Consider the following 25,600-nt stretch of genomic DNA (forward strand, 5'->3'; position numbering starts at 1 on the left):
ATGGGGGACCTTCTTTGTTCAAGTTTCCTCTATCTTTGTTGGGTGTTATTGCGTTCTGAGGGCAGATCTCACTGATGCATGGTATAGTGTCTTTTTTGGTATTTCGCAGACATCTATTGTTGAGAGATGTTTTTCTTCTAGCGATGTTTCTCCCCACTCCACATTTGTTTGGCTTTTATGGGTTGGGATTGGAGATGGAAGGTCCCACACTAGTGTCTAAGGTGTTGTTGGGTTGTGCACTAGTTTGACCTTTGTAAGTGGTTGGAGCTTATGGGTGGAGTTGTATTTTGTTGGCACCCTTGTTTCCCACTTTGAGCTTTGGATGTATGGGGTCTTTTGGCCTAGGTGTGTTGCTAGTCTCTACCCCTAGTGGCCCCCCTTGTATTTAGAGACGAGGAAGCATGTAGGCTTTCTTTGGATGGCTATGTGCAGTGGCTTGAATGGTAGTGCTTTCCCTTGGGGCTTTTGGTTATGGCTATTGGGGCTCTTGTGGCTCCTAGGGTTCGTAGGGGCTTGGACATTGATGGACTAGCCTGCAGGGGAAATATTGTCCCTTTCGTGCTAGCTCTATTGAGGGGGTTGCTTTCCCTAGAGAGGTCTTCATTTTTGGGGGTTTTACTATTAATAGCCCCTCTTGGTTGGGAACTTTTGTTCATCATTTTGTGGATGCTCTTGCCTCTTGGTGCTTGTTGCTTTGGGGTTACCTTTTGTTGCTCATGTTCTAGGCTTCTTCTATTTGGTGGTGCAATTTGGTTGAGGTAATCATTTTGGGGCTTTGGATGGTAGCACTGTGGTGGTGTCCTTTTGTTCTGTTCTTTCACTTTCATGCTTCCTATTGAGCTAGAGGACCCTATTGAGGTGGGGGAAGAGCTTGTGGAGGTAGCTAGTTGCTGGAGAAAAGTGGTGGTTAATGTTTTCAGTAGGTAATCTCTTGTTGTTCTGGCTAGACAGAGCATGTGTGAGTGATGTACTTCACATGCTGAAGAAGAGATGACTCTACACATAAGCGCTTTGGTATGGAGATGTGTGTTATTACCTACAAGGATGGCCTGGGTCTTCCTCTTTGCTTCCACACACAACTCCTATGGTGGTGGAGCAAACTCTTATTGAGGTGGAGATCATATTTAGGCATTGAAAAATAGAGGATACTTCTATCAAGATGTTATATACTTGCACTACATTAAGTAGTTTTGATAGAGAAAGAAGGGGGAGTTGCTCTTACCTCTAGGGTTTGTTCTTCCTCCTCCCTGCTCTTCTTATTGTTATTATAGTGATCTAGGAGTTTGTGAGGGGCTGAAATTTTTTTGACTATGTTTGCCAAGGTTGGAGACTAAGCCTTGCTTTGACTCACGGTGGGAAGATATGTATTGTGTTTGTCAAGGATGGAGGTATAGTCTTCTTTGGTCCTATATCTTTACTTGTTGTTCTGACAGGCATGGATAGTGTAAGTTTGTTCCCTTGTTATTATGGTGATTTCTAGTTTTAGTTTTTCTTTTCCTTGTGATTGTGTGAGTGCTCGAAGTTTTAAAGGGCACACTCTGGTCCTGTGTTATTATTTTTGACTTAAGTCTCAAGCTATTGCGAGGGCTTGTCCCATATCTGTCTTTCGAATAGGAAAATCTAAATTATCTATATATTTCATTATAAGACACTATTATTGGTGTCTAACGTTCTAATTTTACTTCTACTTGCTACTTTTCTTAATAAAAGATAATTAGAAATCTGACTTTTCCCAAAACACGACATTAACAATTATTATAATTTTTTTAAATCCAGTTTTTATTACTGTTGTCGTAATTTAAAACAATTCTAAACTCAGCTAGATACTACATTTTGACAAAATGACGATGCTAGATCAGAATGAAAGAAAAGTTTATTCATTCCTTCAATCAAAAGGACATAGAAGAAGGCATGGCTACTACTAGATTTTAATTTGCCCGATTCGTGAACAAAACAATTCTATTTCCGCTATGGTAGTCAAAGTAAAATAAAAACCAGCTGAAGAAATGGGTAGAGTCGATTGCCAACAAACGATCCAAATTAAGAACAAAATAAATTCCTATCCTACAGAATTTACGGCAAGCATCATACAAATGGTTGCACAGATATTACACAGGACAAAGTAACAGAGCATATGGGATAGCATAAATCTGTATCTTATTTGCTTTTCCTTTCCAATATCAAACAAGAGGAACCTGGTGTACTATGCTATGAGTCGCTCCGAATTCTTCAAAACCCTTCATGCAGCTCTGTATATTTTCAATCCACAAACAGCTAACAAGACAATGCCTTCCGTGATATGATCATGAGAGAGAATGTGGAGAAGCGTTGGCTGCCGACTGGGCTAGGGTTTTTCCTCTAGCCTGTTCTTGGTGTTTGATCTTTACTATTTTTCTGTTCTGTTTGGATTGCTAGCTACTGGACATAATTTGAGTCAGTGTTTTTGGAAATCTTCTGAAGTCAATTTTGGATTGGGGTTTTATTGTTTGCATGGTAGGGCCTGGGATTTGTTCTCCGTTGGTGAGAATAGATGGTTCTTCTCCAACTATGCATGCAATGCGATCTGAATCGTTTTATTCAGGGGAGAGCTCCAAGCTGAAAAAAGTTAATGGTTGTTTTCCGCGTAGCCATGATCGCCCTGTTCTGGTTATTTCTCCAATGGCTGTAATGGAGGACATTGATTATTGGACCAAGCATGCTTTGATATGCAAATTTCTTGGAATCCGCATTTCCCTATCCGCTCTTCAGGCATGGATCCGCCGCTCATGGCAGGTGGAAGGCGATATAGAGATTATGTTGGCGGGGAATAGTTTTTTTTTGTTGTATTCTCTTGCATGTCTGATCGGGATCGTGTTTTTCAAGGAGGCCCTTATTTCTACAATCATGTGGGGTTATTTGTCAAACCTTGGCATTCAGGTTTTAATTCTGCTGAGGATCTCCCTTCAACAGTGCCAGTTTGGGTTCGTTTGCCTCGTCTTCCCTTGGAATTTTGGCGTGAAGACATCCTTCGACAAATTGTTGCTTTGTTGGGAAAGCCGGCTGCGATCGCACATCAATCCCTCGATAAGAAGGTTATTTCTTATGCTAGAATTTGTGTTGAAATTAATTTGAATAACCGATTACCAGATTCCTTGGAAATTTGTATGGGGGATTTTTCTTGGGTGCAGCAGTTAGATTATGAATCTCTCCCTTTTCGTTGCCAGATTTGTCATGAGTATGGTCATTTACTGCGTCAGTGCCCCTATAACTCAAGTTTCAAAGGAGTGGATGGTTCTACAGCTGGCAATATTTGGTGGTTTGGCAGATACTACAGGGAAAGGACAATCTCAAATGGCTAATACTACCAAGGGAATGAATCTGCAAGATGCTACAGGTAAGGGTAAGGCTCAAATGCAGGATAAGGATGGATTTACCCCTGTTTGTCCTCATGCTAAGGGTCGTGGTCAAAAGAGGCCTTGAAAGAAAGATTACCTGATTCAAGTTTTAACTGCTTTGAGGTGCTGGATAGTATGGTTCTAGAGGAAGGTATTCCTCCTCCCATCTCTTCTGATCCAGTTTGCCCAGATGACAGATCTGTTCCTAATGATGCTTGTGGGGCATCCCAAGTTGTAGTATATCATAACTGTGAGGTCCCTGTAGCTCCTGTGACAGAGGCTCTCGTGACTCCTGCAGTGTTGGAGGATAATGATGTTGTTTTAGCTGACTTGGTTAAGGATGTGCTACCATCAGGTAAGGGCAAGGGTTCTCCTCTCCCCTTGGGGTTGATGTCTCGACCCTTTAAGTGGGCTTCTTCTACTCCTCCTCTAAGGAGTGGGTGCAAAATAGACCAAGAGAAGATTAAACTCACAGGAGATATATTGATTGAGTCTGGTTCAGTGAAACCTTTAGATTCTCATTTTTCCAATTCTACCCAATGATGATTATTCTCTCATGGAATGTAAGGGGGTTGAATAGCATCCCTAGACAAAAGGCTATTCATAACTTGGTGGTTGATCATAGCCCTAATATTTTTTGTATCCAAGAGACTAAGCTCTCTATAGAGTCTATGGTCCAACATGCCTCTAGTATTTGGTCTTGTGGTCAATGCCAATGTGTTGGGGCAATAGGCAGTGCGGGTGGTTTAGCTATATTTTAGGATCCTCAAAAAATTTCTCCTCTTGGCTGGATATCTTCTCAAGCAGCTCTCTATATGGTAGCTTTTTCTCTAGACTCAGGAGAGGTGATCATGGTTACTAATGTGTATGCACCTGTTGATCTTGTGGGAAAGGAGAAACTTTGGGAACATATTCAATATGTTAGAAATTGTCATCCTTATCATCCTTGGGTGTTAGTAGGGGACTTCAATTCAGTTTTAAGTCTGGAGGAGAAGCATGGTGGTTTGGCTAGATTGGGGCCTTCTTCTACTCTTCTTCGGCAACACATATCTCTTTTGCATCTCTCTAATGTTAAGCCTTCTAATGGTCTCTATACCCGGAATAATCGCAGGACTGGTGTTGCTGCTATCTCAGAACGTTTGGATAGATTTTTTGTTTCTTGCTTCCGGGTTAGTGGCACCCTTACTATCTCTTCAGAAATCCTTGATTGGAGAGGTTCAGATCATTGACCAATCAAATTTTCCGCTATAGGGGCTTATGTTCCGAAGCATCCTCCTTTTAAGTTCCAGTTGATGTGGCTTTGGGACTCCTCTCTTCATGATTGTGTTTTCAGTTGGTGGAAAGATGGTGCTCCTACATATGGTACTGCAATGTTCTCATTTTCTAAAAGGCTTCAATATGTTAAAAGGAAGTTCAAGATATGGAATAGGGAATGCTTTGGGAACCTTCACTTTATGAAGAGGCTTGCTCAAGAAGATCTTGATGTCATCACAAGGGAGATTAGAGATCGAGGTTTCTCAGAGGATCTTGGCAAGGCTAAATCCCTTGCTTCTAGAGCTCTAGAAGAATGGGAACTTCGAGAGGAAATTTTTTGAAAGAAAAAGGCTAGAGTTGATTGGCTCTAGGAAGGTGATCGTAACACTTTCTTTTTCCATAAAATAGTGCAATCTCGCTGAAATCAGAGCACTATCTCTTCTTTGGTTAATTCTCAAGGTATCCAACTGAATTCCTTGCCAGCTTTGTTTCAGGAGGCTATTTGGTATTTCTCTACCCTCTTCTCTGAGGACTCTCCTCTTGCTGATAATGAAGAAAATCTTATTTTGTCTTGTATTCCTTCCCTTATCACTCAGGAAATGAATGATTATCTCATGCATCCTATTTCTTTGGAAGAGCTAGAGGAGGTGGTCTTTGGCATGCCTAAGGGGAAGGCTCCTTGTCTTGATGGCTTTCCAGTTGAATTCTTTTAGGAATTTTGGGACATCGTTAATCATAATTTATTGGAGGTGGTTAAAGAATCCTATGCTAGCAAGCAGATGCTTCAAGCTTTGAACTCTACATTCTTGACTCTTATTCCTAAGAGAGAGAGTGCTAATCAATTGGAGTTTTCTAGACCAATTGCCTTATGTAATGTGGTTGACAAAGTTATTAATAAGTTGATTGCTGAGAGAATGAAAAGGTGGCTTCCCATTATTATCTCAGAAGAACAAGGTGGTTTTGTTGCTGGCAGACAAATTTTAGATGGGGTGGTTATTGCTACTGAGGCTATTCACTCTATGGCTACTTCAAGGGAGAGAGCCATGTTTGTTAAGCTGGATATGGCTAAGGCTTACGATAGAGTTAAATGGAGCTTCCTAAGGAGTATTCTTCTTTCTTTCAGATTTAGCTCTAACTGGGTGAGTTGGATTATGAGTTGTGTTACTTCTGCCTCTTTTTCTGTTCTTATTAATGGTCAACCTTCTCAACTATTTGGTACTTCTAGAGGCCTCTGCCAGGGTGACCCTCTCTCCCCATATCTATTCATCATCATGGTTGAAGGCTTGGGCAGATTCATTAAGCATCAGGTGTCCCAGAATTCTATTCAAGGTTGGCGGTGGGGTAATTGCTTACCTTCTCTTTCCCATCTTCAATTTGTTGATGATTCTGCTCTTGTTGGTCTTGCTAGGATCAAGGAAGCTGAAGCCTTTCGAAATGCTTTGGACATTTATTTGGCAGCTTCAGGCTAGAAAGTTAATGAGCACAAATCTTCCATTTACTTTTTTAACACTCCTGATTCTATTCAGCACAGGATTGCTGGTATCCTACGGTTTCAGATAGGATCACTTCTTTTGACTTATCTTTGCATCCCTATTGCTGTTTTCAAGTAGCCACGTCTCTTCTGGCAAAATTTGATTACCAAGCTTCAGGATAAGGTAAATCATTGGACTCATAGATGGCTTTCTACTGCTGCTCGAGTTACTCTTCTTCAAGATGTTATCCAAGCTCTTCCTACTTATCGAAGCATGGTTCATGCTGCACCTATTTACTTTCTCAAGGAGTTTGATGCTCTTTCTCGGCAATTCCTTTGGAGTGGTAATTTGCGTAGTACTAAATGGAGCTTGGTTAATTGGGCAACTGTTTGTAGGCTTAAAAAGGAGGGTTGCCTTGGTCTTCGATCTGCGCTATTGAGTAGTCAAGCTTTGGCCGCTAAACTTTATTGGCGATGGTGCTCTAGGCAACATCAACATTGGGCTCGTATTATCACTCATAAATATTTTCATGGTGCTGATCCTTGCTCTGTTTCTGCACTTCCTCTTGAAGGTCGTGGCTCTATGGTTTGGCATACTTTAAAGACAGGTGCGATGTTGGTAAAGAGGGGTCTATTTTGGATATGTAAAGGAGGTTCTTAGGCTTTTTTTTGGTCTGATGCTTGGGATGGATTCCCTTCCATTTTATCCATATACCCTCATCTTCAGCCTCTTTGTGACTCTTTTCTTGCCGCTGGATGGGATAAAGTGGCTCATTACAAGACTCCTTATCAATTGGGACCTGTTGTTGGTTACAGATGGAAGCATTCTTCTGATTGGCCTCCTAGAAGTACAGACATGGATCGTCGAGAGCTTTCTCAAATTTTGGCCTCTAGAGAGTGTTCTTCTTTGCTTGGTCCAGATGTTTTGGTTTGGGGCGGTAGCTTGTCTGGTAAATATCATGTCTCTGCTAGGTATCAAGAGATAACTAGACAATTATTTGGGGATGCTGAGGTCCCTTGGTGGAGGCAAGTTTGGAATAAAGTTTCTTGGTCCAAGTGCAATTTTTTCATATGGCTAGTGGCTCACAACCGTTGTCTTACCTGTGATAATCTTTGTAAACGTGGATTTCAAGGCCCCTCTTATTTTGTTTTGTGTGGTAATGGAGAGGATTCTGTCTCCCATCTGTTCTTTCATTGCTCCTATTCTACTCAGATATGGCACCTTTGGTGGAGCGCTTGGGGTTGCTCTTGTCGGCATGCTTCCTCTTTGCCTAAGTGCTGGGCCTGCTTGGGTACTGCTCCCTCCAAGTCTTCTTTTCTCCATGCTGCTTGGATTGCTGGCCCATCTTTTATGCTTTGACATATCTAGTTGGAGAGGAATCGTTGCATATTCCAAGATGTTCGGCTTGATGTTTTGCATCTTTGGTGAAAAATATCACATTCTGTTCAGGAAACTATTCTTGTGAAGTGTGAGCTTGATGGGGGTATGGATTCGGTTGATCTTGCTATCTGTAATCGCCTCAATTTTCATCTGTAGGATGGGGCTGCAGCTCATAGGTTTCCTTCTATGTCCAGGCAGCTTCACCATCAGAGGAAGGGTCGGGTTAACCAGGATGGGCACTGGACTCCTCCTCCCTGTGAAGTTCTGAAAATTAACGCTGATGGTTCTTCCCATGGGAATCCTAGTCTGGCTGGTATTGGCAGAGTGGCTCATTGTAGTTCTGGGGATGTTAAATTTTTCTTCTCAGTTCATAAGGGTGATTATACTAACATTCTCATGGAAGCTCAGGCTATTTTATATGCTGTGGAACAGTGTTGCTTGCGGGGATGGAGTAAGATTATCTGTGAGTCTGATTCCCAGGTAGTGGTGAACATGCTTTCTTCACAAGAGCTTGAGGATGTTTGTTGGCAGCTGATCACTGTTGTTAAGCAGATTCTTTTCTTCTCTTCCTCTTTTCAGTTCATTAGGTTCACGTATATTCCTCATGAATGGAATAGAACTGCTGATTGTTTAGCCAAATGGGCATCTAGTCATGATCCAGGTTGGAATATTAGGGATAGGAGGCAATTGTCCTTTGAGATGGTGCAAGAATTTGATGATCTTGTTGCTCAGGATCGAGCTCCTTGTTGAGCTCTCCTTGTTGTATTCCTTTTTGTCTTAATAAATTTTTACCCCTCTTTTTGGAAAAAAAAACAATGCCTTCCGTGACTTCCAGGCTTTACAATCTTTCATTATGTTTTTCTTCTCTTATTCATAGACTAGTAATACTCAACTAATAAAAATAGTGAGATTCCCTTTGAGGAACTCCCATTCCACTATTCTCACTCTCTGGAGTTATAGCAGACTTGAATTTTTTTTAGGAGTTTAAAAATAGTAAATTATTTGAATATTTTAAATAATTAAGTTGCTCATCATCTGATTTTCAAAAATTCACATGACATAAACGGCCGATTGACTTACTTACATAAGAAAAATAGGTTGCAACAATCATGCTACATGTGCAAGATGTGGAGATTGTATGCTGCTGACTTAGAAGCTCTTACAGTTGTGGAGTTTCTTATGTGGTGATGTGTCAATGCATGTTACTGAATTTCATATTTTTAGATTTACTTGTTGATTTATTTGAAATATGTTTTATATTTCTAATTGTTTTAGATATGCTTGGATATTTAAATTTATATTTGTACATTCTTGATTTTATAATTAATTAAAACATTTGCAACTTAAATATATATGATTTAAAAATATTTATCAGATTCTTAATGAGTAGATATGCCAGGCTATAATTTTATTTTATTTTGCCATCTAAGGTTTGAGATTGTTTAAAAAACTTGATGTCTTTGCCAAGGAAAGAATTAAATAAATGGGTTTAGTGCTCCAAACAGGATGTTAATTTTAATTCTACCGCTTACTTTGGTGCAGTCAATGGCGATCAGTTATTAATTGTTAAGCTACAGCATTAGAATTCCTGCTCCAAGTGTTGCATTTTGGCTTTAGAACAGTTCCATGAAATACTCTGATAATAAGCAAATGTGTATTCTAATGAAGCAAAACTTTAGTTTGCCAATCAAAATAAAATTTGTGACGCTTTTTTTCCATGCAAAACTTGTATAATGCTTGTTTTATTGTCCAAATTTAAATAGACTCGAATATTTTTGAGACAATAAGATGTCTAAATGAGAAAGAAATTACAAAGCTACTTCTTATTGTTGAAGACTCCAGTCTCTACGAATTTCTCCTTGATTTCCAGTTTTAACACCCACATTGCCCAATCTTACAATGGAGAGCCCAAAGAAGTTAAAAAATTTAACGTGGGACATGGCAAATAGATTTACATAAGCACTAGTGCGAGGATCCCCATAAAGAATTTGATCTGTGGCAAGAAGAGCCACTTCGCTCTTAACATTCTGATAATAAGCATTGTCAAAAAGAGTGGGAGTGGAGACATCATTGAAGGCCACAACATCTGGATCAAGACCATCTCTTGGGCAAGCAGCTCGGAGCCTGCTTGCATAGCTTGGATTCATTGTGGGATCCACCTGGTATGTTTTGTTGTAGTTGTAAATTCGATACATGAACTCATTGCAGTGTGCGAATCCAATAGTATGCCCCCCTGATTAAAATAACATGGCTTAATCATACCAGCAAAAATACCTAATAATGTAATAGTTACCAGCCCAAAAAAAACTTCTAACTGTAACTCCCATATCAACAACATTACCTTGCATGCAATGGCTATTCATTAAGAAAATGGACATCAAAGACCTTAGTTAAAGATTCTCCAATTGATCATGCAATGGTTACTACAAAGAGATGGACATTAAAATGCTTATTTAACAATATGTGTGTTTTGTAGAAACCTACACTACGCTTCACAATGCAATGGCTATTGCTGAGAAATATGAGCCTTAAAGCCTTAAAAGGGGCTTCTCTAAGGAACCTACGTTTATTAGAAATGCTATGGTTACTGGTCCGGGAAGAGAGCCTTTCAAAGTGTTACTTGAAAAAGCCTTTTCAAGTGAATAAAAGACCATTTGATTGTTTTCTTGGAGTTGATTAAGCAAAAGGGTATTCTTGTTGGAATATTTAATACGATGGTTGTCTTGCCCCTGAAGCCAAATGCCCACCTACCATCTGATGACCAACATAACAGATAGAAAACATGAATGCGGTAGGTGAGATTTTTGAATTCTGAAAAGAAGGGGAAACTGGAATGTGACAAAAAGGAATGTTTTATTCATTCATTCAGAGAGTTTTGCAATCAAGCAGATCAGAGAGAAGTTGCAGAGCTGAGTAGAGAAGGAAGAAGGAAAGAAGTTTGTGCCTGCAGTTGCACGTGCTTCCCTTGTTCACTCTGTAAGTTTTTCATTGTTAGATTCGTCATGTTGAAGCAGTGATTGCTCCAGGCACCATTGTATGCAGCCATTAGAGCTGTAAGTTTAAGGTTTAAAGTTTAAAGTTTATTGAAAGTTTGAAATTTTAACTTGAAACCAAATGCTCCCAGATTTTGTAATAGTTTAAATCTCAGATTGAATAGAAAGCAACCAAGCATACTTGAATCTATTGTTCTTCCTCTTCTATTCATTGTATTTTGAAAAACTTGGTTGAAAGGTTAAAGCTCGGCTCTCTGGTTTTAATCGTGAAAGCATTCACGTTAAACTTTTTCTAAGTTATAAATTTTATTAGTTGGAGCCGACCTTACTTGGCATCCATTGTCTTCTTTGAGTGTCGAGCTAACTTGGCATCTACTACATTTTGTCTTTGTGTGCCGAGCTCACTCGGCACCCTCAAGTGCCGACCAAAACTGGCACTCGGCACTTTCATGTGCCGAGCAAATATTTAAGTGCTGAGCAAAGATTTTTAGGTTTAGGGTTGTGAGTTTAAGTTAAATTTTAATATATTTCTCACAATTCTGGAAATGCACATTTATAGTTATTCAATTTGAAAATAAAAAGAAAATGTGATTTTTTGATTGCATTTAATAGAAAGAGTCACCATGTCAGCTTGTGTTAGACCTTTGGAATGAAACAATGAAATGAGCTGATCCACTATCATGTTTACTGTTTGGTAAGTTTCTTGCCACCCTTGATGCCTTTCAAAAATGAGACCATCTCTCTGCCCTTTGAGAACTTCCCATGATGGCCCTCCAACCTTATTGCAGAAAAGAAGAGATATTAATAGATGTTGGACATTTTATAGCTTGTTTTATTGTTGAAAATAATGATAACTTAACATATACGCCCTTAAGCCATTCATGTATAGAATTATAAACTTAATCTCAAAAAATATTAGCCTGACCATGTATCTCAAAAAATATTACCCTAACCATGTTGTTTCTACTGATCAAATATTGCTACCATCCTGACCATAGGATTAGATAATGCATAAAGTGTAAGATAAAAGACTCAAGAGATAACCATTGAAACAAGATCTCTGGTTGCCATGGCCATAACATCAGCACAAGACACAACATTAGGGCACTGCGACTCCAATGCTCTCTTCACTCTGAAGAATACATTGAACCCATCTCCAGGTAATGACTTGTTGATGTCTGCATCTTTTTCTGCTGTGTTCTCCTCACTGGAAGTAATAAGAACCGATGCATCACATCCCTGAAAGACTATAAAGTTCCCAAGTTTTTAAAAAAATTAAGACATGAAAACTTATAAGGAGAGGCATTTTTGAACAATGTGGCATTCTCTGTTTTGTGAAAACAACAATCAGCTACATTTTTAGATTATTATGGTGTGGTGAAAACAACCAGTACTAAGTGTTCTATTTATTTTTATGAAAGATGGACTTGTGTGAATCACTATTGATGATACATAGGTCAATGAGTTTGACTCAAAAATTACACAGTTAAAACAAACGGCAATTAAAAATTTTAATATAACTTTATTCTTTAAGATCTACTAACTGGTATGTATGTGCATCTGATCCACATATCTTTTATAGAACATTCATACCTCTACAAAACAATCATGGAAGACCAGGTGGAATGCCCTAGGGGCCGAAGTGGGATTCTCTTTCAGTTTCTGTGCCACCACATTTCGTACAATTCTCTCAACATTAGGACATGAATTTCTATAAAATTCCTTGCTCAGCTACTGTGCTTGAACAACTAATTCATTAGTATAAAGCAATCCCAAAACCATGACACGAATAATCCTGTTAACTAAAATTTTATCCCACACCATTTTTGAAGACACTCTTCATCCCATAGCTGGGTTTGTTGGAAATTAAATGTCAATGCTTGCAGGTTGTCCTCGAGCCCCACACCCATCTACCCTGTCAGGTCACCACAGGCATTCATGTTTGGTAGGTGAGAATTTGAAATTTGAATGTTGAGAGGGAAAGGAAGAATATGACAAAAGGAATATTTTCAAGATTCATTGATTAAGTAAGATCAAGTAGATCAGAGAGAAGTTGTAGAGCTGAGCAGAGAAGGAAGAAGGAAGGAAGTTTGTGCTTGTAGTTGCATGTGGTTCCTTGTTCACTCTATAAGTTTGTTGTTTGGATTTGTTCTGTTGAAGTAGTGATTGCTCTAGGCACCATTGTATGCAGCCATTAGAGTTGCAGGTTTAAAGTTTTATTAAAGTTTGAAGTATTATCAATTTAGGGTTACTTTAAGATTTTTTGGTTGAAGCCGAATGCTCTCATATTTTGTAATAGTTTAATGAAAGATTGAATAGAAAGCAATCAAGCATACTTGAATCTATTGATCTTCCCTTGTATGTTGCATTTGAGAAATTTGTTTGAAAGCTTAAAGCTTTGACTCTTTGATTTTAATGGTGAATGCATTCGTGTTAGAATTTTCTAAGTTATAAACTTTAGTTGAAGACGAGCTCACTCGGCATCTATTGTTGCCGAGCATTTCCTTTGTGAGCCGAGCATACTCGGCATTTGTTGCCGACCTCCTCTTTGTGCCGAGTTCACTCGGCACCTTCAAGTGCCTGGCATGTGCTAAGTAATTCTAGCACTCGGCACCTTCCTGTGCCGAGCACTTTTTCTTCAAGTGCCGAGCAACCTGCCACTCGGCACCATCAAGTGCCGAGTAAAACTGGCACTCGGCACCTTCATGTGCCGAGCAACTTTTAAGTGCCGAGAAAAGTTTTTAAGGGTTAAGATTGTGAGATTAAGTTTGATTTTAATTAGTATTTCTCACAGGATTCAGATAGCCTTTGTTAAAAAGCTTCGTTCTGAAAACAGACAGAGCACCCATCATTATCAAAGATAGTAAATCTGTCTGTACTGATGGAAATTAATGAGCAAATAGACAAAGTTTTGCAGTAAAATTTGTTGTCATGATAAAGCTGGAACCTGAAAATGTGAACATTGTCCTCGACCCGAGCGCTGTGTCTTTTGGCATTTGTCTCTGTAATCTAAAAATAAATAATTTAATTGTAAACCATTTAAGGATCTTGGCGGATACAAATCTCTATTAGCTTAGAAACAAAGAGACAGAGAATGAGATGAATGAATTTGTGCAGTCGAGACCATCATTATTCACGGGTATAAGAAATGATTTCTTGTTGTCTTTGTAAGTTTCAAAATACAATAATAACAAGAGGCGCAAGCGCCAAAGTTCCTGCCTTTATAGATGTACATAATATGAATAGTAATACTAGGGACATTTTTAAATTTCAAAAATAAGTTTAAGAATTAATAGCATCATAGAAATAAAGCAACTTCTGAAAAACATAATTGGATAGATAGAAAGACCATCATTTTGAAACTTCAAGACTTGTCACAAAAAATATATTTACAAAATTCAATTTTATACAAATTTTAATGTTGAAATATATTAGTAAAGCATTATATTCTTAATATGACCTATAAAAAAATTTATCTCTAAAATCTAAATATTTGCTAAAATTATTTAAAGTAAATGTAATTTCTTTTATTCTGAAAAGTTTTCTTAGTCAAAAGAATAATAAAAATTGGCAAAATTTTGTATTTTGCCACATTTGCAATTCGTGTCTACTAAGGCAATCACCACTAGATGCAAAACACATTTCATGTCCCTTCCGTACACTTTCATAGATTAACTCTTCAAACCAGAATGTCATAAATAGCTAAGCTCTTGTAGTGTTGAAGATTGTTTCTCAAAAATGGGGAGATTCACTTTTTCTGCTTAAGTTGAAACGAATATTATCTCAAACTCGTAAATCTGTGAATCAGAATATGAAAGGTTTGTTGCGTATGACCTACTATCTTAAATGTTCTCTATGTCAAAAGGACAAAACATTTAATAATAATAACTTTGCATCATTATGTCCGCTTGTAAAGTACTCCACATTTTTTTTCCGAATTTTCTGGTCTAAAATTGGTTTTTACTCCTTGCCTTTTTCGATAAGAACCAATAAGACATCAAATAAATAGTATTTTTTTACTTTTAAAAATACATTCAAAATTCAAACTTCTGAAAACAGTTTGAAGGTTAAAAAATTCTTTAACTTTATTGGACAATAACAAGTTTTTAATAGTTTTTAATGAAACTCAACGATTCCATAAGATTTCCTGCCTATGGCAGGAACAAATAATAATGGCTTTTGCATTCATTACGGAAGGTCAAGATCAAACGACATGAATGCTCTTTCTTACTCTCTCAAGTATAGCTCACCTTTTTTATTAAAAAAAGGAATTGTTAGCCTCTTACGAGTTGTCTCTATGTGACGACATTATGTCAAATATTTCCCCACAGGTTTGTAAAGATATGACACTCAAAAAGTCATGTTTTCCCTCCAAACCTTTTGATTGTTCATATTCATAATATTCGTAATGTTCTTTTATAAAAGGACGTTGTTATTGCATTGTATGTGATTGTCCACTTTGAGAGTGGAGAATATCTGTTTTCTTCTTCTGAATTTCAATTGTAATTTGATGTTTTGATATTTTAATGATTGATGTGTAAGGACTGCCCAAAATCAATGCCACATCAACCATCTCTATAAAATGCAGAAAGTTCAATGAGAGTCAATGTCATTTGAATATTGACCAGTCAACATTAGTTGATTAACTATCATTAACATTAACAAAAATGATACATATACATATATGCTCAAATTTAAAAGAAATTGTAAATTTGTTTAGTAGATTATTAATACCAGATACCATATACCAGGTGGTCTAACCATGACGACCAAGTTGAAATGAGCTCTAAAACCTGTTTAAGAACACAAGGGCAAGAATATTGTAAGAGTCCTTTACTACTTTACCATGAAGTTGTTAAGCTTCCCCGAAATCTTTCTTGACATGAAAGATACCCAGCCCAACAAGGAGATAGTCTAAACAAGTAAAACTTAGAGGTGTAATGGAATCATGCTACACAAATAATGTCAAGAACATTAATCAATCAACTGGATAACAAAATAACATTTTCTTAGTTATCACTTCAGTTTCGCAGTCCCTTCTCTATCATTTATAGTAATTAAAACATAACAAGGTTTATCCATCATTGAGTTCCATATACCCATCCACATACAACAATAAAATCATAAAATCCATTAATCATGGATCAATTAATTACAACATCTTAGCTCATCTCTAGCAAGAAATTTAAAGCAGCCTCCAAAAAGGAATACAAGTACTACCATCAATTTTCTATTGACACATGTTATAAATACACATATATTAAGCCAATCACATAGCTAACAATGAAACTTTTTCTCCATCAGTAAATATTCCTAGTATGTTATCCTTTCTTGAATTCCTCTCATAAAACATAATTACACAAGATGTTTATTAAGTAACAAGAATGACACCATTACTTTCCATTCATCAAGAGATCATATTCTCCTCCACAACTTATAGACTCTATATATAATGTAGGAAGCAAGGAAAGATGCAAGAATGCCTTTGTCTAAAAAATGTCACATATGCATCTTGAAATGACCACATCTATGCAAAATGATAATTTAAAGGTCAACAACCTTGCATGAGTTACTAGTTTCTTAACATAGTTAATAAAGTCATGGTAAATTAAATGTTGAATAAAACTAACCTCTAGATCATATACAAAAGGATGGCCATGTAAATATTATTTTACAAGGAAACTCCTAAGTGCCCAAACTATATTTAGCAGCCAACTCAAGTAAACAAAACGCTTACATACTTAGCCAAAACTATCAAAAAGTGTGATCAAAATTCAATAAGGTTATCAGAGGTGTTGATAAAACATTAGTTTTCTAGGTTTCAATAATTCATAGTGCTGAGAGAGCGACCAGTTATTGCATAGCTCAATGGGTACATTCAAATCTACACCTTTAAGTCTTGTATCAATTTTAACATCTTAAAGATAATTTAATGTTAACCAAGCTTAAGCATCTAATTAAAGGGGTTAAGCAACATCTTAACTAGACATATGATAAAGAACTTCTTAACCAATTCCCTTGTAACATCTTATTTAATTGAATTGTTCTAAATAACATCATGTCTCAATGTTGTTTGGTGGAAGGAGTTAAGTATGTGCAGTTTCACAATAGATTAAAAAAAAAAAATTAATCTTTGTAGGTTATGGTGTTGGCCATGCAAAGGAGAACCGTCTCAAACTAATTAACATTGGTAATCATGTCAACCCAATTATTGATATTGTATATGTATATAAACAAAAATGATTAAGTTCATGATGCTCACTGCAAATATAGAACACGGAATTTTTAGAGCTTTCATCTATAGGCATTGGATTCATCATTTGGGTAAGCATTGGTTTGTGTTAGAGACCAATTGGTCGTTAATTAAAATGAGTGAGCAACTCATTAACTTTTCTTTTCACAAGGAACATTCACAATGATGCCAAAAATTTCAATTAGAATGCAAAAATTTTGTCGAAGGAAAGAATCAAACCATGCCAGTTGTGTGGATTGCAAGGATTAACTTCTTCGAAGTAAAATTGCTTTAAAAACATAGAGAGAGAAAAGAGGCAAGAACCGATTTGATCAAACAATACAATCTTTGCAAGAAACCCTTGAGGGTAATTTGTGATTAAAAATCCTCAACTAGGACAGATGTATTACCCACCATACCAATGTTCTTGATTTTGAACTAAATGTATAAATTTCCCTTCTCAATGCAATAAATCATATTGGCAAGAAGTTTTTAACAAAACTGCATGCAATGGTTCATATTTTCCAATGAGAATGTATTCATTTGTTAAAGTATTCAATTCAATCTCAATCTATAGGGCATTTCTATAGTTTTGAAGTGACAATGGAAAATAAAAATCAATGAACAAGTTCCTAATAATCATGCAATTCAAGGCAATAGGGAACAATCTAATATTGTCTATGCAGTTCCTAATCATTCATTTGTGGATTCAAATAAATAGCAACAAGTTATTTAAGAAAAGGAACATGGTGTATTCACTTGTTATCCCAATACTCTTCTTGTGCTCTCATTCTAATCTCTGCCCTATTTAGTCATCCAAGTTTTCTTTCCTCCTCCATGGTGCTGCCTACTTCTTGCATTCAGAATTCTATTTCCCTTGAAAGAGACCTTGGAGAATTTCTTCTAACAAACTTTGGCCCCCAAATATAATATGTTGATCACAACAAATCCCACCATTATTGAGCAAATACCAATACAAATACTAATACTAATAACAAAAATACCATTGTGTTTTGGAAATCGGGTTACTAGAATGCCTCATACCTAAGCTTACTAAAAAGGGTTTCAGGGAATTTAAGGTTACATGAATTGGTCTCTATTCTATTTCAGGCATGAGAAATATACATAGCTATGTTAGGGTTTCTAAAACCTATAAAGTGAAGAGAGGTGAAGATTATTAAGGAATATGAAAGTGGTAATAATCCAAAAGAAAAAAGATGTATATTTCTTGAACCGCATTGCAGCTTTATGAAAGTTATAATTTATGGTCTTCATAACTGACCCAATCTATTTGTCCCATGAGGCAAAACAAAATAACCATCTTCTCTCTTTTTAGAAGAATAAAATAAAATAAATTTTATAATATCTATGTGGGAAGAAAATGACTAAAATATTCAGTGAAACAAAAAATGGGTTGTGACATCCTTGCCCACTTAGAGAATGCATCGTCTCGATGCAGATATATATGTAAGAATTCAAAATCATACCCAATTATATGTACAAGAAAATTAATCTACAAGATCAATTTCTAACTTCCATTTACTCAATCGCACATGCATCTGCATTTGGTTCTATAGAAAAATATAGATTTTCAATTACTGTATTAAAGTAAATATTTATTTTCCTTAGATGAAATCTACATTTCATTTGAATGCATTTCGATAATTTATCTATGTACAGTCTCATGGAAATAATCTTTGAAGACAATATAAGTGCATATTTAAAGTAACGAACACAAATGTTATATAAGCACAAGTATAAATATTAATGTTCACAACATTTTCCATGTGTGTGTGTGGATTCCATTACCATTCTATAGTTTTATAAGGTTAGGCTACCTCTCTTTGACAATATTCTACCTTTCTTATAATGTGTTGTTCCCTCTATTGCATTATACGAAAAACACCAAATGTCAGTCCATCATATATCATAAACCAAATCAAATATCAAATGAAACATCTACTCAAATACTTCTTTATTTCTATAATTATCAAAATTCAAGTGACATATTACCTTAAAATTTTATGATATCACACACATACCTGTGTTTACTTATCATAAATTGGGACACATGGATTTGACCCCACTAGTAGGTACTTCATATCTGCTTCTTGCCATACTTATGCACACAAAATCTCATAATGATTTTAGTTCATTCACAATATCAATATCTCAAGGAGATCAGTTCAAATATTAGAAGTCAATATTTTTCCTTTAAACTTACAACTTCTTACTCATCTTTTAATCACATCTTGAGCATGAGTTACATAAATAATCAACCATACATACCATATGTACCATCTAATATGTGGTTCTCGCTAAGTGAGTACTCATCCACATCAATAGGTCAGTGTCCATGAAACATAATCAAGTAATGCAGTCCCATTACATCTAATTCATCATCATTTGATTCATCATGAAATATAACGACATGCACATATAACATCATCAATGTAATAATTAATATGTAATCATCATTATGCATCTAAATGCTTGTTGAAATCAACATACCACATAATTACATCATATAGCTCCATAAATTTAACCAATAGAAAGATCAATGATAGAAAGTCATACAATCAAATGTGTCAAGTAACAATATTGACCCAAGTTCTACATCAATAGATAATTTTACCAAATCCCAACACAAATGTTGACCAAAGGGTCTAAGTTGGGTGCATGATAGCTAAGTCTATGTCAAACACCATATTGACTAGGAGTCAAACAGATAACTCAAGATGACCAAATCATTGATTGTCATTCATTGACCAAGTTGACTAAATAAAATGAGTCACCAACTTTCTATAAGTAGAAGTTACATGCATGGTGGATCATCACATATACATAACACCATTTCAAAAATATTATCAAAAATAGATAAAAGAAGGAGCTATACAATACCCATTTTGCATTTCCATAGGAAGACCACATTTTGATACATTTACCACATAGGTCAAAAGTCAAATCAAGTTAGTCCGAAATTGACTACACAGTTTTATTCAACAAGTAGAAGCAATATTCTCCAATTAACTATGCGATTACATCTAGTTTCCAACTTACATGTTGAAATGATAGATGCAAATAAAGTTACATTTCATAACCAATTATTGACCAAATTGTTGAACACAACATGTCATAAAAAAGAAAAATGCTAGTTTCAATAGTCAACATCTATTTCATTCACCATGTTCACAAGTTATCAAATAATTATTCATTTAAGAATGTAACACATTACATTACCCAAGGATGCTGACCTAAACGTCATCCATCCATCAAATGTATGATTTAATAAATACATGAAATACATTTTAAAGCATCATACCTCAATGGGCATCATAGAAAATGGCAACCTACATGTCAAACATGGAACAATAAGCACACCATACAAGTGTAATGTCCTCTACCATATGATCAACACCATTAAGTAAATCATCTAGGTATGCTCATCAATCACCTGCAAGATCAGTAAATCCAATTTTTATCAATTTAGTGACATTAGGCCCTCAAGCCCATCGTGTCACCATAGTGTGCTTAACTAACATATAAGAACATGTTGTGATGTATGAACTTCATGCCATTAAATCATCACATAAAATATGGTTTGAGGTAGTTTCCTGCCCAACCACTTAGTGAATACTTCCCCAGGATTCTTCCTAACATGAAGAATTCTCTAACCTTGGCACGAGAAGCCTAGCATTCCAAAACAAGATGGATCAGATGGATCTAGTGCAACCGTGAAACACACTACATTGCATCCATGTGCCTAGTAGCCTAATCACAGAATGTAGCAGGGAATAAAAATAAACTACACATCTACACATATGTAGTAAAACCAAATAAGCATAACCATATACATATATTCATTATCTGGAAAACAAATAGCTTGGCCAAGCACTTTATAAAGCTAGATTTAATGGTAGAAGAAACAAGAACAACATGTATCCATTCTACAAAACTAGTAGATAAAGAAACTAAATGTGAAGTATCCATCTATTTTTCCCATAATTATTGCATTACACTTAGTCATGAAGGAAAATACACAACATTTTTGTAGTGCCAATATTACACTAGCAGGTAGAGTGGAAAATGAAAGCAACACTTCTACCTTTCCCTGTTCATCTACATTTGGCACCCACACCAAAAGTGTAAGCCTTCCAAAATAATAAAAATAACATAAAATAAATGCAAAGGAAAAATGACATGTTCTTCACAATCTACTCCCTTATACATCCTATCAATGCTCCACAATGAACATCATAGATGACATCACTTCCAAATCATAGGACTAGCATCATAAAAAATACACACAAACATCCTGGCCACCTCAAGATCAAAGAAATCTTGAAAACAAGATTCATAATTCTCAAGTTAACATCCAAAAAGGAGGTACAAAACTAAAATAAAAGTGAACAAGAGTCACAGTAAATAGGTCACATAAGAAATTGGTGGCTCGGTGGTCATAAAGAACATAAAATTTCAAGCTAGTCCTTCATCACATCAAGTTTATGAAACCAAACATAATAAAATGAAAACCCAATTCACTTAAAGCATGATAACTCTCACTAGTCACCAAGAGGGAATAGATGTTTAATGACACCTTGTGTCTAAAGGTCACTAAGAACATAGCCAAACTTCTCATGCATCACATGCAATTTATCTTGATAATCACACATTTCTAAATGCATAATGGAACATGCAATACTTTTGCAAATGAATCCATGTTCTTCCTACTTATTATATTAGGTTAATCAATGAACCTCATGAATCAGGCATAAAATAGAAATAAATTCGTGTACCACATGTGCATCATATGTCATTTACATAATAAAAAGACATGTTTCATTGCTATCACAAGCCAAATCTTCATTTGGTAGGCTCTCATAACCTATTGCAAAAGTCAACCATCCTTTGACTATCTCAATAGTTCAAATTTAATACTCTAATACACATATTATACCATCACATTGGTTAAAGTAAATATAATCATAAACATATGAGGTACACAATTTACTAGTCATTCCATAAACTTTCCATTTTGACAATTTTCAAAGGAATGCAATTTTTATCTCACAATCATGACATGCATAAGGAACATCATATCCTTCTATGTCAAAAGTAATCATAGCTAAGAGATGCAATATGCAACTCATGTCATCATCTCATACAACATAAAGTAATCTAGTTGACTTATAGTTGTGTGTCTAGCATAGTGAACTCAATGCCCAAGTGTGAAACAAAGAGCTTTGATACCATATGTAAGGATTGCCCCTGAAAAACCAATGCCACATCAGCCATCTCCATAAAATTCAGAAAGTACAATGAGAGTCAAAGTCTTTTGAATATTGACTAGTCAACATTAGTTGATTAACTATCATTAACATTAACAAAAATGATACATATACATATATGCTAAAATTTTTAAAAAATCATAAATTTGTTACCATATTACTAATACTAGATACCAAATACTAGGTGGTCTAACCATGACAACCAAGTTGAAATGGGCTCTGGAACCTATCTAAGAACACAAGGGTGAGAATATTGCAAGAGTGCTTTACCACCCTACCATGAAGCTGTCAATCTTCTCTAGAATCTCTCCTAACATGAAAGATACCCAGCTTAGCAATGAGATAGTTTAAACAAGTAAAACTTGGAGGAGTAATGGAATCGTGCTACACAAATAATATCAAGAACATTAGTCAGTCAACTAGATAAAAAACAACATTTTCTTAGTTATCACTTCAATTTTATAGTCCCTTCTCCATCATTTATAATAATTAAAACATAACAAGGTTTATCCATCATTGAGTTCCATATACTCATCCATATACAAGGATAAAATCATAAAATCCATTAATCATGGATCAATTAATTACAACATCTTAGCTCATTTCTGACAAGAAATTTAATCCAACCTCCAAAAAGGAATACAAGTACTACCATCAATTCTCTATTGACACATGTTATAAATACACATATACTAAGCCAATCACATAGCTAACAATGAAACTCTTTCTCCATCAATAAATATTCCTAGTATGTTATCCTATCTTGAATTCCTCTCATAAAACATAATTATACAAGATATTTATTAAGTAACAAGAATGACACCATTACCATCCATTCATCAAGAGATCATATTATCTTCCACAACTTATAGATTCTATATATAATGTAGGAAGCAAGGAAAGATACAATAATGCCTTTGTCTAAAAATGTCACATATGCATCTTGAAATGTCCACATCTATGTAACATGATAATTTAAAGGTCAACAACCTTGCATGAGTTACCAATTTTTAAACATAGTTAATAAATTCATGGTAAATTAAACATTGAATAAAACTAACCTCTAGATCATATATGAAAGGATGACCATGTAAATATTATTTTACAAGAGAGCTCCTAAGTGCCCAAACTATATTTAGTAGCCAACTCAAGTGAACAAAAGGCTTACATACTCAGCCAAAACCACCAAGGAGTATGATCAAAATTCAATAAGGTTATTGGAGATGTTGAGAAAACATTAGTTTTCTAGGCTTCAATAATTTATAATTATGAAAGAGCAATGAATTATTGCATAGCTGAATACATACATTCAAATCTATGCCTTTAAGTCTGGTATTGGTTTTAACATCTTGAAGATAATTTAATGTTAACCGAGATTAAGCATCTAATTAAAGGAGTTATGAAACATCTTAACTAGACATATGATAAAGAACCTCTTAACTAATTCCCTTTTAACATCTTATTTAACTGAATTGTTCTAAATAACATTCATGTCTCAATGTTGTTTGGTGGAAGGAGTTAAGTATGTGCAATTTCACAAAATATTTTAAAAATATATTTAATCATTGCAAGTTATGGCGTTGGCCATGCAATGGAGAACTATCTTAGTATAATTCACATTGATAATCATATCAACTCGATTATTCATATTGTATATGTATATAATTTTTTAAAAATAAGTCCATAATGCTCACTGAAATATAGAAGGTAGAATTTTTAGAGCTTTAATCTATACGCATTGGATTCATCATTTTGGTAAGCATCAGTTTGCATTCTAGACCAATCAGTGGTCAATTAAAATGAGTGAGCAACTCATCAAGTTTTCTTTTCACAAGGAACATTCATATGTAAAGATTAGCACCCCTACAAAACCAATGCCACCTCAGAAAAATCAATGTGAGTCAAAGTTTTAGCAATAATGACCAATCAATAGAAGTTAATTTACTATCATTAACTTTAACATGAATGACACATATACATATATGCTCAAGTTTAAAGGAAACCAAAATTTCGGTACCAAATTGCCAATACAAGATAGTCTAATCATGATGACCAAGTTAAAATGATCTCCAATAGTTAAGTTTCCCTAAAATATTTCTTGACATGAAAGATACCTAGCCTGACAACAAGATAGTCTAAATGAGTAAAACTTAGAAGAGTAATGGAATTGTGCTACACAAATCATGTGAAGAACACTAATTAGTCAACCAGATAACAAAACAACATTTTCTTAGTTATCACTTCAGTTTTACAGTCCCTTCTCCATCATTTATATTAATTAAAATATAAAAAGTTTTATTGATCATTAAGTTCCATATACCCATCCACATACAAGGATAAAACCATAAGTCTATTAATCATGGATCAATTAATTACAACATCTTAGCTCATCTCTAGCAAGAAATTTAATCAACCTCCAAAACGGAATACAAGTACTACCATCAATTCTCTATTGACACATGTTATAAATACACATATATTAAGCCAATCACATAGCTAACAATGAAACTCTTTCTCCATCAATAAATATTCCTAGTATGTTATCCTATCTTGAATTCCTCTCATAAAACATAATTACACAAGATGTTTATTAAGTAACAAGAATGACACCATTACTTTTCATTTATCAAGAGATCATATTCTCTTCCACAGCTTATACATTCTATATATAATGTAGGAAGCAAAGAAATATGCAAGAATGCCTTTGTCTAAAAATGTCACATATGCATCCTGAAATGACCACATCTATGTAGCATGATAATTTATAGGTCAACAACCTTCCATGAGTTACCCATTTCTTATAATAGTTAATAAATTCATGGTAAATTAAATTTTGAATAAAACTAACCTCCAAATCATATATAAAAGGATGGCCATGTAAATATTATTTTACAAGGGAACTCCTAAGTGCCCAAACTATATTTACCAGCCCGCTCAAGTGAACAAAAGGCTTACATACTTAGCCAAAACCACCAAAGAGTACAATCAAAATTCAATAAGGTTATCAGAGGTGTTGATAAAACATTAGTTTTCTAGGTTTCAATAATTCATAATGCTGAGAGAGAAACCAATTATTGCATAACTCAATGCATACATTCAAATATATGCCTTTAAGTCTGGTATCAGTTTTAATGTTATGAAGATAATTTAATGTTAACCAAGCTTAAGAATCTAATTAAAGGAGTTAAGCAACATCTTAACTAGACATATGATTAAGAACTTCTTAACTGATTCTGTTGTAACATCTTCTTTAATTGAATTGTTCTAAATAGCATTATGTCTCAATGTTGTTTGATGGAAGGAGTTAAGTATGTATATTTTCACAATGGATTAAAAAAAAAATTTAACCATTGCCAGTTATGGTGTTGGCCATGCAATGCAGAACCATCTCACTATAATTCTCATTGGTAATCATGTCAACTTGATTATTCATATTTTATATGTATATAAACAAAAATTATTAGGTTTATGATGCTCATTACAAATATATAAGGTAGAATTTGGACCTAAGCATTGGTTTGTGTTCCAGACCAATCGGTGGTCAATTAAAATGAGTAAGCAACTCATTAAGTTTTGTTTTCACAAGGAACATTCATAATGATGCTAA

General features: G+C 35.2%; 1 pseudogene; it reads right to left on the reverse strand.

Annotated features, from left to right (window-relative positions):
* Positions 1–9,296: 9,296 nt before the first annotated feature.
* Positions 9,297–12,297, reverse strand: LOC149547329 (peroxidase 55-like; annotated as a pseudogene).
* Positions 12,298–25,600: the final 13,303 nt, after the last annotated feature.

This window comes from Cupressus sempervirens, chromosome 7 (assembly GCF_028749045.1).
Source record: "Cupressus sempervirens isolate cs-2001-9-10 chromosome 7, ASM2874904v1, whole genome shotgun sequence".
In the NCBI taxonomy this organism is placed as follows: Eukaryota; Viridiplantae; Streptophyta; class Pinopsida; order Cupressales; family Cupressaceae; genus Cupressus; species Cupressus sempervirens.